This window comes from Sabethes cyaneus, chromosome 3 (assembly GCF_943734655.1).
Source record: "Sabethes cyaneus chromosome 3, idSabCyanKW18_F2, whole genome shotgun sequence".
Taxonomy (NCBI): Eukaryota; Metazoa; Arthropoda; class Insecta; order Diptera; family Culicidae; genus Sabethes; species Sabethes cyaneus.
In genome coordinates this window covers 7202325-7216759 of record NC_071355.1, presented here as the reverse complement: position 1 = coordinate 7216759, position 14435 = coordinate 7202325, and the positions used below count along the sequence as shown (strand labels likewise).

The following is a 14435-nucleotide window of genomic DNA, read 5'->3' as shown; positions in this document are numbered from 1 at the left end:
ATTATACTTACACTGTATTCACCGGAAAACAAACTTTAGAAAAAGTATAAATAATATGTTTTGCATTGAAAACTTACCTGATAGAGCTGCTTTACGCTCGTACGCAGTGTAATAACAAAATGTGTTGAAATACATTTTCCAGCTACGAAGAGTATGTTTGTATGCTTGTAGGTACAAAGGCATTCGGTAGTTTTAGCAAATAGTATTAGTAAAGAAAAACTTTCGTTTAGCGTCAGTGTTTCACGACGTTGTTTTAATTCTACTTTATAGCGACTGGATTACTAGATTTTTCATGATGAATTGTACAAATTGTCAGGGGTGTTGGTAAAACAAATTCGGTAGTGTGTTCTGTTGGTGAATTTTCTGTTTCTATTTTGTAGAAAAATATTCGAAGAGCAAATTTGATTTTTTTGTTACAAGTTCCTTTGTTGAGGCCCCTAACAAAACATCATTAGCTTTACCCTATCATTAAACTATTGTTATTATTAACTTACTTGTCTACTATTTACAACCCATTCCCTATATAGCAGCGATTATATAGCTATAATCGCTATGGGATTTTTGGGATTTTCGCTCTACAATGAATCAATTGAAGTTTGCAAGTCGTAGTCGAGATGCAAATTTATTTACAATTTTTTTTTTATAATTTACTCCTGTTACCTAATCTTAAGTACTATTTACCACCCAACCCCTCCCTATAAAGCGGTGTGAGCGCTATGGGACTTATGGGATTTAGTGGTAAAGTTATCCTGGACAATTTTGGTCAAAATGCAAAGTTTTTACAGTCAGTTTGCTTTAAAATGTACAATTTATGAGGTAGTGAATTTAAACCCACTACATTCTTACTTCCTATCTTTTTTTATCGCTGATGGGTGCGCCTTAAAGTCGTGCCTGTGAAATGCACGTTCGTTTTCTTATATTATTACAATATATATTCGCCGATGGTAAAACTTTGATTAACAAAGTCATATTTACAATTCATGAACTATCTACACTTAGGTTGTCTAATCTTTTGCATTGAATTACAATATACAACCAATATACAACGCATTACACCACAGTGTAATCGTTGTAGGATTTAATTTAAAACATCGCCTTATAAGCTTTCCGATTAGTTAGAAAATAATTTCCACTCATCGGTTAATTTTTTACATTTTTTTTTCGCTGAGTGCCAATAAAGTTTTATAAACGCAATCAAATTAATAATTGCCAAAACTTGTGTTACCTAATATTAAGCAGTAATCTTCTTATAATTTAGCAGTCATCCCCTACATAACTGTGTCAACAGGGATGATATTGGCTTTTTAATTAGCATTGATCTAGCCTGCAAGTCGCACCGGCAGTGAAATTAAACCGAAAAAGATTCATCTGTTAGCTATTACTAGTCATTAATGTACCCTACTATTTTATTGGATGGGAAAACCATTATTTACATACCATCCATCCCTTATATACCTAAGTGCCTTATATGCCAAAGACAAACGAGCTCGAGACAAACGTTGATAAAACCACGCAAAATGCATAATTTTATCGCAGTTTGAAACAAACTGTTAGAATTGGACCAAAAAGCCTAGAATGGGTCAATTGTTACGTTTCGAGTGTATTTACAATCAAGTTTTCTATTGATGATGGACTGATTTGGTATTGTTTTAGGTCAGCTATGGCAATTTGTCGAAATGTACGTGGGATCTGCATCGTAAACACGCGCGATTTACGCTGTGGTACAGAACAACATATAACCAATATGAAAGAAAACACACTGCTATTTTCATCCAGCCAAGAAGCATCTTTAAAAGAAAGATGCTAATCTCAACGGGGAACGAGATATGATTCGCTCACAGCGAATTTGTTGTAGTAAACCCGGTTTAAAGCTAAGTGAATTATATTCAGCTTCGAACCGGATTCAACACAAATCCGTGACAAAACAGTTTTTGAATTCGCACAATTTACTTATCGTCTTGTTTGTATCACTAAACAACCAAAGTCGCTTCAATAGAAAATGCAGTGATTGCTCTGTGAACTTGTTCTATACTTCATGAAAAGAATGCCCAAATTGTTGGACGACAATAGGCTAGACTAGAGACGTACTGCACTGGCTGGCTTTACCAGCAATCAAAAATCATTTATTACAACCCGTTTGCAGTGAACTATCAAACAATTAAAGTGAGAACAAATGTAATCGTCACATGGCGACCGCGGCAGGTCAGTGAACGAGGAAATCGTCCACTTAGTAATCAAACAGTTGGTAGTGCGCTACGGACGCTATCATAACTTACAAACAAATTTCAAGTTACACAAAAACAAATGAACCAGAAAACACTCACATCGATCCCTCCCGGACACCGATCAGCGAAAAAAACCAAAGCAATCTCAAAACTATCTTATGGCGACCGTGACTATTCGCAGCGATGACGATGTGACTCATCGCTGCCCGTGCGCATATGCTCCAGCTCCGAACAGGCACGTGCCGCTGGCATCACACAGGCGAGGCGCAGTTCAAAACAATGCCGATATTATGGCTGCCAATGTTTGTAAACATTAAACATTTTGGGCGTAAACGATAGGCAAACGATTAATGCCGAATAAGCAATAATTATATATAAAATAGAACGATTTCGTCAATAAACTCGAGCAGTAGCATAGAACCATCGCAGTGGACACTTATTTTGATCTGGAATCTGTGCGCAGACACCCCGGACACCAAAAAGAAATCCATACTGCTGATTCTTAGTCAGCCTGCTTAAGTCGTCTGCTCGTAAACCGTATCCCTACGATTGGTGTAACGCCACCACAAGAGCGGTTAAGTGCAGTGTAGATGTGGAAGACAAGGCCCATCTACCATACAAAAAATATATGTGAATCAGAAATAATACAAAAATTTAGGTAATTAACACTAGAAGATCTATAGAAAAAATGATAATATAGAAATTTTTAAGATACTCCACCAGAATTATGGTTAGAAATCAACGGATTAAACAAAAAAATTGCGTCTAGTTGTAAATTTTAGACAACTAAACAAAAAGATTTTAGCGGACAAGTTTCCCTTGCCACGCATAGATGATATTTTAGTTCAACTAGCTAGAGTGAAATTTTTTACAACTTTAGATTTGATGTCCGGATTTCATCAAATTCCACTTGACAGGCACGCGCCGCTGGCAACACACAGGCGAGACGCAGAATTACGATCAATACAATAGCTGGCACTGTTTGTAAACATCAAAACATTTTTTGTTAAGATGTTCAAGAGGAGAGGGCTGAGGCCCCCGATCTTGGGGTCCTTTGACTATGCTAAAAATGTGCAGAGCCATGCTGCGGTTGGTTCGTGCAGCAAGGAGATCCCACGGAATAGTGTGCGTGGGGCTTTGGCTGACAGTGATTTTTGGGACATGGTTGACAGAGAGCGGCAGCTGCATTTGGATGGTGATTGTCAGATGTGCTTGTACAACACCATGGGAAAGAAGGAAAAGAAGCCGACGGTGGCTGGAATGGTCAAGGGGTCTAGAACCCATTTGGTACATGTGGTTGGGCAGCCGTGTGTTGCTCAGCCAGCGTAAGCAGTTTCGGTATAGACGGCCCATCGGGCATGGATATTGCAGAGAAGATATTTTAAATTTTACTATAGGAGTTCTATCCCATTTACAGGAATATTTCTCAGAATATAGACGTTTATTAAAATCTTTTGAATTCCGATTAAAAACTGCTACTTGGAATGAGACAGTTAAAAGGTATGCTGTCTTAAGAACAGCATACGAAAAATGTATTTAAAAAATTAGACAACACTACGGTTTCACAAAGGGATTATGATAGCGATCCCGAATCTTGTAAGTTAAAACAAAATCCTCGATATAATTCTCCGATCCTACTCGTACTTAAGAAATCAACGGATAAAACAAAAAAATGGCGTCTAGTTGTAGATTTTAGACAACTAAACAAAAAGTTTTTGGCGGACAAGTTTCCCTTGCCACGCATAGACGATATTTTAGACCAACTAGGTAGAGCAAATAGTTCCGTACGAAAGCGTACGATAGCGTACGATAGCATACGATAGCATACGATAGCGTACGATTGCCTTAAGTAAAACAAAAACAAAACGGAACGATTCACGCGCTGTTAGTAAACAGAGTCCGAAGGCGCGCACACAAATCGACGCTTGATCGATTTGTGCAAGTAAGCAATAATCATGTATAAAAGGGCAAGTTTGAACTATTAAAGCGAGCAGTAACTTTGAACAGTCCGCAGTGGACAGTTCTTACTTTGATCTGGGATCTGTACGCAGACACCCCCCTCGGACACCAGAAAAGAAATCCATTCCACTGTTCTTCTAATCAGCCTGCTAAGTTGTCCGTACGATATTAAATCCTTTTGATTTGGTGTAACGCCACCATTAGAGCGGCCAAGTGTAAAGGTAGATCGTGGTTGTCGGATCTACGATATGGCGACCTATTGACAGTGGCACGATACATACAGCTTAAAATAACTTTTTACTATCAATTAAACTCATTTATGATATCATATTCATCATGTTCAAACGAAGATTGAACATCAGTGCTGATATCAAGAGTACTCTAACCAATCCAGAGTATTACCTATAATTTATAGTTAAACGACTTTTTTTTAACAACAGAATCTAAATTATTCAATTAATTATGGCTAATTTATTGGCTGACGATTTGCGTCGGATAATTGGTCAAAAGGTAGAGAGTCCAGCGATAACATTGCAGGTTAGAAATTCAGTGGAAAAGAGTGTTCTGGAAATCTTAGAAAACCGACAGATGATTGCAATATTGAGTAAAAGAGGTAGTCATTATGCGATCAAAAATAAAGTTCTACAGTATATCGAAACTGTGGACAATTTTAATGTAAGAGCTAAAGATATAGTGCAATTGATGCGCGCAGTATCAAAATCCATTACAGCCATATTATTTATAACAACATCTAAAGGAATATTGACGCACGAGGAGGCGTTAGAATTGAATGTAGAAGGAAGAGTAGTAGCGTTCGTATATTAAAGCAGTTATTTTTCGACAAAATTATGAAAATTATAGTAACCTTTGTTTTCCTTAACAAATGTGTAGTTACCACTACTTAACTAGAAATAATCTACGTCATGGCGCTCAAGTACTCAAGAAGCGTCAAGTGCTAAAGGAAAAAATAAAACAGACAGTTGGAATGGACCAAGTGAAGTGAACGCGATTTCAGAAAAAAAAATCGCCTGCTGATAGCTTACAGAGAGACCACAAGTTAAATACAGTTGACTCTCGGAAAAATTAACTCTCTGAAAAGTTAATTGTTCAAAAAAAAACATCCTAACGAACACGGTGGTATGAACAAATAGTGACGAAGACTTTTAATGTTTTAATGGAAAGAGAAGAAGGGCAACTACCTCGCCCACGGAAGAGGTAAACAGTGAAAAAGACAAAAAAAAATTTCGCAATGGGAAACCAGGAGACAAAAGAAAAACCAGCAGTACACGAAGACGTAATTAGGATCATCAACGCAAACGTCCAACAAACAGCACACTTAGATAAGACGGCAAGTGCGACGCAGATATTGGCATATCTGGCCGTGGGAGCAGTAGCTCTTGGAGCAGCATATTACATTTACCGAGGAATCATCCGATACGAGCGCTTACGGACATCCAGCGAGCGGTGTCACTATCGAACGTGCTAACAGAGGCCACCAGCAGAAGCACTCAAGAGAGATAAGTTAAGAACCTATGATTATAAACAAATTGTATATTATGAATATGAATATTAAGGGTCTCACTTTATAATGTATTATGAAAGAATTGGATTTTAAAATTGAACTTTTAGTCTCTATTTGTAAATCGTTGAATAGGTGTACGAAATATGGAACATTACTAACAAAAAGAAAGGAATCAGACTTTATTTACAAAACAATTAACGACACATTATTAGAGAATCAAAGCGAACTTACCAATTCCCAATTTAACTTTTACATGCATACAGCAAAATCAACTAACGACTCAATCAGAACGAGAGTTGATCTAAAATTAAGTAGTAAAAATATTATTAAACCAATATCATTTAAGCTATTGGTAAAAATTATTATATTATTAAGGAGACTTTTCAAAAATAACATCGCGCTAGATATAAAAACAGCAGCAAAGTTATCTTTGTTGATACCAACCTATGGTGGAGAACCAACAGGGCAAAAATCATTCGTTGATGCAGTAAGTTTAATACAGCAGATTGTGCCAGCAAAGCAGCACAACGCTGCAATTCAACTAATTCTATCCAAATTAACAGGAAAAGCCAGAGAATTATTCTCTGAGACGCCTGAAAATTTCGAGATTATTACAAACAAAATAAAGCAAAACTGTGTCGATAAAACCAGCACAGATTTGACTTTATCTAAACTAAAGAACTTAAAGAATAAAAATGACCTTAATGAAACAACAAAAGATATCGACGAACTATGCAGCAAATTAACGCAAGCATATATTCGCGACGAAACTCCAGACCAAACAGCCAAAACCATGTCTAAGAAAGCAGGAGTTCAAGCTCTCATTAAAGCTTCAAGAAAAGAAGATACTAAGATGATGCTTAAAGTCGGAAAATTCGACAACCTCTCCGAAGCATGAATGAAAATAATAATGACTCAACAAATGCATCTATTTTTAGATCATCTGTTAACAATAATAACAATTTTAATAGAAATAATTATAGGAATAACTACAATAACAATAATAATTCTAGAAACTTTAGTAATAATCGCTTCAATTAGAGAGGCAGATTTAATTATAATCGCCCAAGATTTTCTGATAATCGAAACAATTATCAACCAAGAAATTATAACAATAACTATAATAATAATTACACCAATAATTATAGAAATTATAGCCAACGAGGTAACAGACAATTTAGGGGAAACCCTAGATTCCCTGGCCAAAGGGATCAAATTTTCCTCGCTAATGAAGGAACAGTGATGCAAGCCAGCGAGTAGTCACAGACAATGGGACAGAATCAACCACAAGCTCAAGCATAACAAATTACTCAAGTACAACCAATGGCATATACAAATCCTAATATGTTTCAACAACCAAATTTTTTAGGAGTAACCCAGCAGTAAAATACCCACTGCTGAACATTAACTTAAATGCTTCAAATTTTATTTTAGTTGGTATTCAAATAACCAACAGGCAATGCAGTCTAATTATCGACTGTGGAGCCGATATTTCAATTTTAGTCACAGACGGCATTTTAGGGAGAGATTTCTTGAGAAGGTACAAATGCGTGATCGATTATGAATCATGGTTATTAAATTTTTGCCTCCAAGGACAATTAATTTCAGTTCCAATAGAGGACAACCTGAACAATGGATTTATGCTTCCCAGTAGATGTGAAATAATTAAAAGAGTACCAAACCTCAGAATAAACGAGGACATGGTCATACATTCAAAAGAAATTTTACCAGGTATATTTTGCGGAAATTCAATTATATCAGCCAACTCACCTTTTGTTAAGTTCATAAACACAACAGAAAGACCAGTATTTATCTCTAATTTCAACCCAGTCATAGAACCATTATCAAACTACACAACACTTAATATACGACAAAATTCAAACCCAACTGTTAGACAACAACACAATTTGACGGAAATAGGAACCACAAATTTTCCAGATTACATCAAAAATAAATTTTACAAGCTCTTAACAGATTTTGAAGATATATTGTGCTTACCTAATGACAAGATAGAAACCAACAATTTTTATAAACAAGAGATTATATTACTTTACTTTTTTGGGACATAAAGGGACTGATAAAGGAATACTTCCAAACAAAGAGTACGAATTATAGCGCTTTAAAAATGAGAATAATGAAGAAAAATAAAATAATTGTTGCACAAGAGCATCAATTGAATCAAAGTGGAAGTCAAATGTTAGAATTTGCTTAAATACAGGTAGCTAAATAAAAAAATTGCTGACAGATTTCCACTTCCAAGAATAGATGCGATCCTGGACCAATTAGGACGTGTGATAAGTATTTTAGCACCCTGGATTTGAAGGCTGGGTTCCATCAAATTCCATTAGATACAGAGTCTAGGTAGTATACTGCATTTTTCACCACATCCGGCCATTACGTCTTCACAAACTACGAAATTAGGAGACAAATTGCTCTATCAACTGTTACCATTGATAAAAGGTCACATTACAAGCATTACGTACATAGTGCAATTGAACAATTAAATATATAGAACCTTTTTTCGACACCCGCTGTCTCGGTAGTCTATCTTGTTTTAACATTAGGAAACATTATAAAACAACAAGTATCGATTCCAAAATATCGATTTGTGACGATGTCACCATCGCCACAATTCGAGTATAAATAGGACAGTTTTTGAATAAACGAATGGAATTGATTCCTATCCATCTTTAAGCTTGGAAGTTTTTATTGCGCCCCCTTGGCCATCCGGACCTAAGGGCTGCGCTAATAGATGACATTCCGCTTCTAGTGACCCCCTAGGCCTTTCGGACCCATGGGCTGTCATTAGAGAGCTTCGGCCCTGCTGGCAGGAATCTGACGCGTTTACGACAGTCGCGATAAGTCCGCCCCGCGTGTGCAACAGCCGCGATAAGTCCGCCCCACGAGTGAAATGAACATTGTAAAACAACGTTCTTATACAATAGCTGGAAAACGATCATCGTATACAATATAGCAACATACATATACAATATATACTAGAATGTTCATTCCGTATTGATGGATAGATTGAAAATCATCGAAAATTTGATCAAAAGAGAATATTTCAATTTAGAAAAAAGTAAGACTCGATCAAGAACTTTACACGGAATTGAAACAAAAAGAACATTACTAGAGGAATATTTTTTAGAATACAGAACTATACTAAAAACAGTTAAATTCAGATTATCAACTGATAATTGGAATAAGATAGTAGACAATTATGTCAATTTAAAAACAATATACGAAAAGTGTATTAAAATTCTAAATAACACAAAAATTACCCAGAAAGATTACGATAGTGATCCGGGAACAAGTTATTCAAAACCTAGATTTTTACAAGTAAATCCAAATCACGAAGACTCATTACTAAGAGCAAAAAGTGATTCTAACATCCAAAAAGACGCAACTGTTAATTTAAAAGAAAACATAATTCCAAGCAAAATGGCATTATCCATAGAAACCGCTTCAGAATTATCGGGATTAATTCCGGCATACAATGGCCAACCCGAAACTCTCAATGCATTTATAGATGCATTAAATTTAGTAAAATCTTTAATACCACCAGAGAATAAAGAATCTGCATTGCAACTAATTATGACAAAATTGAGTGGAAAAGCTAGAAATCTGTTTGCTGGTCCACTACAAGAATTCGACGAAATTATCGAAAAACTCAAAACCCACTGCACAGACAAAAGCACTTCAGATTTGGCCTCAGCCAATCTGAAAAACTTAAAAATAAAGACTAACGAAGACTTCAAACAAGTTGAAGCTTTAACAGAAAAATTGCAGCAAACATACGTTAGAGAAGGCATTCCTAGCGAAGTTGCAACAAATATGTCCAAAAAAGCAGTCACAATCATCACAATAATAACGACTACACTCAGAACAATAGCGAACACCGCAATGTCAGTAATAATATCTACAGCAGCAGCCGTCAGTCTGTATAGAAGGACTAACATCAACCAGCATTCGAATGCTTTTGGCATCCGAAGGACTCCCGACGTCTCCCGAACATCTAAAGCGCATCTTTCTAGAAGTCTGCCAGGAATATGGACTTTTACCGCCGGAAACAGAAACTGACTTGCAGTCGTACAGACAATTTTTAGTGAGCGAACGAACTCACCGCCTTCAGCAATTGCGCGAAAGTAACAATAAATTTTCGACAAGCGTTGTACCGTCACGTAAATCTTACAACGCGAATTTTCTCTACAATTGACGCACAACACGGAAGAATTTGAATCACCAAACGACGACGCCCAGTCTAATGAAGAAGAAATTTTATCGACGCGCTCTTTGGAGCTAGTAAACGTAAATGTAAGTAGTAATTATTTTCCAAAAACTTCTTCTGCACTAAAACAGAATGTGGCTGAAATTCTTGTGTATTGCCAGAATTTCAACCGCATGAAAAGTCCAGCCAAAATGAAGGAAATTCATCAAAATGTAATATCATCTTCTTTCAAAGTCATTCTCAGAACCGAAAGTTGCTGGGACGAAAGCGTAAAAAGCGAAGAAATTTTTGGAAAATCTATTTAACGTATTCCGGCACGACCGTAATTTGTCTCTAAGTCAGAAAAAATCTGGAGGAGGTGTCCTCATAGCTATAAACTCTGACTTTACTTCGGAAGAAATAATTACTAGAAAGCACATCGAATTTGAAAATATATGGGCCAAAGCAACCATATACGGCGAAGTGCACATTTTTTCAGCCGTGTACTTTCCTCCCGAACATGCTAATAAACATTCAAAACATTATTTCAAATATGGAACCCGAAGTAAAACTACATATTTACGGCGACTTCAATGAGCGCAATGTGGACTTCATTGTAGACATTGACAATGAATCCATTTTGCCTCCAGTAGTAGGCGAAAATGAAACATTGCATTACATTTTTGACAAAATTTCACAATTTGGCCTGCATCAAATAAATGCAGTCAAAAATAGTCAAAATGCTTATTTGGACTTACTTTTTACAAACTGCACAGACGACTTTGCTGTAAATGCTTCACTATCTCCCCCTTGGAAGAATGAAGCATTTCACACAGCAATCGAATACTCAATTTTCACACACAATAGCTCTGTACTATACGTACGCCATCCAAATTGATCATCATTTAAACAGTAAACAAACAGTAAGAAATGAGTCATAAGAACATAGCCAAACTCTTCCGTCCGCCGCGATGCACAAGCACCAGCACCGTCGATCGGCTGCACATTTTATGCTGACCACGCTGCTGGTGGTCCGGCATCGAACTGTGTTCGGCAAGGGTCACATTACAAGCATTACGTACAAAGCGCAATTGAACAATTAAATATATAGAACCTTTTTTTTCGATACCTGCTGTCTCGGTAGTCTATCTCGTTTTAACATTAAGAAACATTGTAAACCACCAAGTATCGATTCCAAAATATCGATTTGTGACGATGTCACAATTCGAGTATAAATAGAACAGTCTTTGAATAAATGAGGAGAATTGATTCCTATCCACCGTTAAGCTAGGAAGTTCTTATTGCGCCCCCTTGGCCTTCCGGACCTACGGGCTGTGCTAATAGATGACATTCCGCTTCCAATGACCCCCTAGGCCTTTCGGACCCATGGGCTGTCATTGGAGTGCTTAGGCCCTGCTGGCAGGAATCTGTCGCGAGTAGTCCGCCTCGTTGCGCACAAAGATAACCGCGAGTGCAGAGAGTGTTATAATCATGTTAGATGGCAGACCGTGTTATAATTATGTTAGATGGCGACCGTGACAGGACGTAAACTACCAAAATTATTTGAACTGGTGTCATGAAGACAATACACTGAACAGTGATGGGCAAAACACAGTGAATTGCAGTGAAGTGAGAGTTATAAAAAAACAAAAGAAAAAACATTCTTGCTTTCTCAAATAAAATAATGAGCACTGAATGGGAAAGTTTTGAGGATGACCTTGCTTATTTTCAAGCTTGGTACAATGCCTTAAAAAGGGATAGGAAAATTATCCCTGGAAAATTTACTTTCGGAAATAAGAAGGGCACAATACGTGTCCCGATAACATTCTACCACAAAGGCGAACTATACGTTCGTTTTGAGAACATTGTAAAAGTTCACACTATGACGGCAACCCGGATAACTTAAACGCTTTTCTCGATGCGGTGGCATTGTTCAATGACACCCTCGATGAAGAATATGCCGACGCAAGCGAGGCACAGAAGGAAGCCGGAAAAGAAACCGTTCTGAAATTCATAAGAACCAGATTGTTGACGGGCACCGCCCGCCAGAAGTCATACCAGGGGCGCATACCCTGGAACAAACACTGGCGCAACTAAAAGCCCAATGCGCCTCAAAATTGAGCTCGGATAACATCAAGGCCAAGCTAGGGGCCATAAAAAATAAGGGTACGACTGATCCCCCACAACAAGCGAGGACACGTACTGATCTACGAAGTCCAGATCGAGAAGATGCTGGCTTACTTACTTTAAGTAATTTTTCTTTCTCTAAGTGAAAAATAGAAAAAGTCCAGATTAGCTGGCAAAAGTGAACTCTAAGTTTACATTTTTATTTTTAACAGAAAAGTGAATATTATTTTTATCAAAAAAGTGAATTTTTAATTTTTATTACAAAAGTGCAATCCGTTAATATAAAAGCTCAAAAAAGAAGTGTGCAGTTAATTTCATATTCATTGATCCCTTTTTTTTCTTCCTGAAAATTAAGAAAAGCTGGCTAGATATTTATTTTGGTAGCATCATGGCAAACGCTGAGCTACAAGCCGAAGCCGTCCGTACTTTTGTCGTTGTCGGAAGGCTTCCAGATTTCGTAAAATTATTAAATAATTTCGATGGAAAACCCACCGAACTATTCAGTTGGCTGACTGAGGTGGAAGGCATTTACGAAATGTACAAGAATCTGCCTCGCGATTCCATACAATTTAAATTGTTAGCAAGGTCCATCAGACGAAAAATTGTGGGAGAAGCGTCTGATGTACTCAACTCAACCAATGTTGTTAGTGATTGGATAGAGATTAAAACCGTCCTACTGCTCTACTATAAGGATAAGCGAGAGCTTAAGACGCTGGACATAGAACTAACAAACGTTAAACGTTAATCAGGTTCTTCTAGACTCCAACCGGGCCAACCAAGAGAAGTTCGAGATTGTAACCAACGGTTAATTTAACAACTGCCGGTTGGAAAAAGTTAATTTTCAGGAAAAAGTTAATTTTCAAATCCAGAAGGTTTTTTTTATTTTTATTTAATATTCACTGCACAAGCGTGAATGTCAGTTGGATAATCCAGTAGTTTGAACGTTGTGCTAATGGGTATTAACAGCACTGATCGACGCTAATTTTCACTTTACTGATTAGGAAACATGGACGCAATTAATTTTCAAGAAGAATTAGCACGTCAATGTATAATTTCCTTAAATCAGAAAGCCATTGATTGGGAGCAATCTAATGGCAACCAACAAATTATTAGTGAAGAAGAATCTTTTGCTAAATTGAAAATAGCTGAGGCAATTTGTAATACTGGCGTGTTAGCATGCAATATTACTCGCTGCGAGGCTACTAGAGTCCAGCTAAATTACGCATTCCAGAAAGTATTAGGAGAAATCGAACTAAACACCTGGTCTCGCGAGCTCGAGGAGCATCATATTCAAGTAGAGTTGGAGCTAAATCAAGCGCAATTTGAAAACTTGCTAGACGCAGAATTTTGCGACGAAGGTTTTCCGTCGGATATTGAATAGAAACGGCGAATAGGATTAAATAGTTTTTTTTTCTCTCTTTCTTTATGAGGACTATTTATTCAGCTGATTTGTGTTCATTAAATTAAATGACCGATCGAATAATTTCATTACGAAATCGGGAAGTTATTGCTTCAGGTTCTTCGCCAGGGGGAGGTTCATTAGTTAATGAATCTATTTTATCGTCGACTTTGATTGCCGAAAATTTAAGCAATAGCGACGAGGAAAACCCAAACGCAGGAAATAATCTACAGGGTGTAAGAAAGCGATTCGTGGAGATTAGTAAAGAATTTGAAGATTCTTTACCAGATTTAAAAAAATCGAAAACAATAAATTCGAAACCATGACTTTTTTTTCGCTTTTCACGATGACCCAGATTCGGCTAGGTACCGTAACCTACCGGCGCGATGTGGTTTAATTGTCAGCACATTTTTGCGTTTGTGTTTTGTAACCACGGAAGGCAACGACGACCGCGAGGTGCGTTGGCTTCCGTGTGGCCGTGGAGAATTGGATACGCGAGCGGCTTCCGCGCTGCTCCGCACAAATTCTTAAGCCTCTGTAAATATGCGCAAGGGCGAGAGAGTTTTCGCCCGCGCCAGAATTAATAGAATTAGGCTTGGCACTCAGCGTGCAATAGAGTAGGACGAATAGAGTTAGGAACAAAGTTAGAGTTAGTACAAAACTCATTGTAATTGCCGAAAATAAAGAACTTAGTTAATCACCTTTCGGACCCTTCAGGTCGGAGAGGGTACTAGAAAACAAGTGTTTTCGTACATTCTGATGACAGCAGTTTCGTACATTCAAAACAATCAAAATTAATCAAAACAATACTGTGTAAATTCCCCTAAGAGCAATTTTGGTGAGCAGTGATATCTGGCATGATGGCCGGAGTAAACGGAAGGATCATAGGGAACATCCTTGTACTGACCTTGCCAAAAATAGCAGGGAGGTTAATTATGGAAAAATTGGACGACCCGCTTATTAGAATGGGATCGTACACGCTGAAGGTAAGATTCC

The 14435-nt window shown here is 37.4% G+C and overlaps 1 long non-coding RNA gene across 1 annotated transcript in view; it reads right to left on the bottom strand.

Annotated features, from left to right (window-relative positions):
- Positions 1-230: 230 nt before the first annotated feature.
- Positions 231-14435, bottom strand: part of LOC128743149 (uncharacterized) — a 30489-nt gene continuing 16284 nt past the window's right edge. Inside the window, exon 4 of the long non-coding RNA XR_008412286.1 lies at positions 231-14435. This exon is cut by the window's right edge and continues 15296 nt beyond it. This is a non-coding gene — a long non-coding RNA (uncharacterized LOC128743149).